Genomic DNA, 3,449 nt, shown 5'->3' on the forward strand with positions numbered 1-3,449 from the left:
ATGATACACTTCTATCGATGCCTGACAGTTAATATATGAGAAAAAATGCGCGTTTTTCAGACAAAAATAACGCGAGCAAAAACAAAAACTGCCGAACGACTGTTACTACTAGGAAAAACATTGGAGACTCACACTAACTCAGTAACACTTTCGTAAAGAAACATTGAGTTTGTAAAAATCAATACTAATAATAATAAATCAAATATTGATAAAATTAATACGAACATTTTTAATTTTATTATAAGATAAAAGACCCAGTTATTGACACTGAACTAGTTATTGACACTTGCAGTTTTATTTTAATTAAATAAAACAAATCGATTATAATAAATTAAAAAATATAATTTTTGAATTATAAATTTTAAGATAATTAGTTTTTTGAGAACAATTTATTTTTTTAATTAGAGTAAAATTGCAAGTGTTAATCAACTAGGCTAGTGTCAATAAATGGGTCTTTTTTACCTTCGTAAAATTTTATTAAAAAAAAAAAACATTGTGAAGACTTCAAACATTGTTAATTAAACCATGATAATAATAATAATGACAACAATGGTGATAATAATGGTGACATTTAAAATAAACAAAATTTACGAAAATGACAATTATGAGAATTAATTTTATATTATTGTTTGTGTAAAAATAAAAATAATATAAAAAAAATATACCAAAAATTTTTATTAAAAAAAAAAAATTAATACAGGATTGGAACACGGGAGCTCAATGACCCCACGCAAAAGACTTGACACACACGTGGGTACGTAGATGTCTTACGAAAACTAAGTGTTAACTTATATTTAAATTGCGTTTAGGGATTTCAATTAACCATTAATAATAATAATATTTATTAATAATATTGATTGAACCATAATAATAACAATAACAATAATAACATTAGCAATAATGATGACCACAATGATAATAATGGTGACATTTACAATAAAAAAAAATTTACAATAATAACAATTATGAGAATAAATTTTATATTATTGTTTGTGTAAAAATAAAATTAAAAAAAAAATATGCCAAAAATTTTTATTGAAAAAAAAAAAAAAATAAAAACTAGATCGGCATCGAACACGGGACCTTCATGACCCCACGCAAAACAACTGCCGCGCGGTTGTTCGAACATTTGACGGAAGCTGCGTGTTAACTTATATTTAAATTGCGTTTAGGGATTTCAAGTAACCATTAATAATAACACTTATTTATAATATTGATATGTAGAATCCATAATAATAATAATAATAATAATAATAATATTTAAGTTGCGTTTGTAAGCTTCAAATAACCATTAACCGTAATAACTATAATTAATAATAAATAATTATTATTAAAAAAAAAAATCTGAAAGCATTAAAAATTTGACGAGTGACGTCACACGCGTACGCGAGGCAAGTAGAGGACTAGGTATGGAGGGTAGAGGTACCTCTACCCTCCATAGGACTAGGGAAAGGTTACCCACGATCTGGCTGCACTCCGCCCACCCAGCATTACGTACCGTGTTACATATGTCCTTTTGGAAAGGGGAACTTTTTACTCACAAATTGGCTGCACTGACAGGTTACACAGTTATACAGTTGCAAGTCTGTTGAGGAGGAATGGCGCTACCCCTTCCATAGTACTCTTCCTCTATATTTATCTTATAAAAGTTTATGCTGCGTTGTTTATACTTCGAAATAACCCAGAAAGATTTTCATAATAAATTTTATAGTCGTTTCTTTTTAAGTGATTTATTAAGTAAATAAATAAATATATGTCTTGTATTAAAAATGTCTTCAGGTATACTGAGACAAGGACAACGAATGGCAGTAAAACTGCATGTCAAAAATTATGGTGGTTATTCGTATTACAGTTACAGATCAAGAAACGAAACAAGGTATTTTTAATTTAACCTAATTAAAACCTCTTATTATTTTTTCAAAAATAAAGCCGTGTGGATACTGTCCATTTTTGTATTATTTATAATGATCCAAATTACTTATTTACATTTTACTAAAAATTTGTTATTATTATTATTATTGTTATCACACAACGTAAACTCCAATCGAAATCTGACAGTCCTTTCATCGACATGAATTAATTTTACATTTAATTATTTCTTAGAACTCTACATAAATACTGGAGAAATCTGGTTACTATGATTCATGAATACTAATTCAGTTTTTTCTCTTTTTATGTACAGTTACCTCAGATGTTACGATCGTAACGGTGGAGGTTGCCCTGCAATTGGAAAAATCGTTAATGGTGAACCTCTTTAACAATTAACCACAACCATGACAGAAACCGTTGTTATGTGGACAGAATGATTTTCAAAAAGCATTGTACAAGGCGACGATCAATCGACCTTTTCAGTCAATGCGTTTAATTTATGATCATCTAAGTCAATTGTAATATAATAATAGTCTATAATTTTTTAATGTTGTTGATGGAAAACAAAAATATATCTAATTTTGTGGAATTTCACTGAACAGGCACTCGGTAGCAGCTACAAGTTTAACATGGGTTAAGATGCAACCTGCAATGCAACGATGGCGTTCAAAAGTTCGTCCACAACATCCTGCAAATTCTAGAGATCTCATGGAATATGCAGAACAACTTCAACTACCTCAATGGCAACATTTAATTCGTTATAACAATGGTGAATTGAATGTACACACTATTCCAGTTACTGATGGATCATTTGTTACTGTTATTAGTGACGTTAACTTTTTGGGATTATTAAATCCTACAACTTTTTTTATGGATGCAACCTTTAATAACACCAAGAAAACCTAAAGTTTATCAGGTTTTCTCGATAATGGGATTAGTAGATGATACGGTAAATAGAAATATAAAATAATTAAAAATTTTTACATAGTGTTACACCTATAAATTATAGAAAAGTATCTTTTTAATATATTTGAGTTACACTTTTACATTAGAGTATTTCATTCATTTTAGACACTACACAGAAAAAAAGGTTCACTTCAGCCAAGAAAATATTTTTCTTCCTAATTATTTTCTTGGGCGAAAAATTTTTTTTGACAAGAAATTTCACTTATTTCAACAAAATAAATTCTCTTGCTTTAATAAATACGTATCTTGATCCAAGAAAATTTATTTAAGTCAAGAAAATCTTGTTTTGAGAAGATTCAGCCTCTTGCTCCAAAAATTTTAATTCTTGATAAAAGTTAATTTTTCTTGTCTTAAAAAAATTCTCTCTTGCTCCAAAAAATTGAATATAAAGATAAAAGTAAATTTTGATTAATATGTTTATTGATTAACATTTTACATGGGAAGATCAAATAATATTTCATCATTTCTTTTCATTCATCATGTATAATTGCACGCTAAAATAATATAAAATGGGTATCAAATATTCAAGAGAAAAATTTTTTAAGGTGAGAAAATTTTTTTCTCAGCTGAAGTAAGTGGCACTGCTTTTCTAAAGTATCTAAAAATCTTGATCA

The 3,449-nt window shown here is 27.9% G+C and overlaps 1 long non-coding RNA gene across 1 annotated transcript; it reads left to right on the top strand.

Moving 5' to 3' along the window:
* Positions 1-1,565: 1,565 nt before the first annotated feature.
* LOC123274452 lies at positions 1,566-2,756 on the top strand. Its single transcript, XR_006511515.1, has 3 exons — positions 1,566-1,876; positions 2,183-2,387; positions 2,472-2,756. It is a non-coding gene; the product is annotated as an uncharacterized LOC123274452 (long non-coding RNA).
* Positions 2,757-3,449: the final 693 nt, after the last annotated feature.

This window comes from Cotesia glomerata, unplaced genomic scaffold (genome assembly GCF_020080835.1).
Source record: "Cotesia glomerata isolate CgM1 unplaced genomic scaffold, MPM_Cglom_v2.3 scaffold_360, whole genome shotgun sequence".
Taxonomy (NCBI): Eukaryota; Metazoa; Arthropoda; class Insecta; order Hymenoptera; family Braconidae; genus Cotesia; species Cotesia glomerata.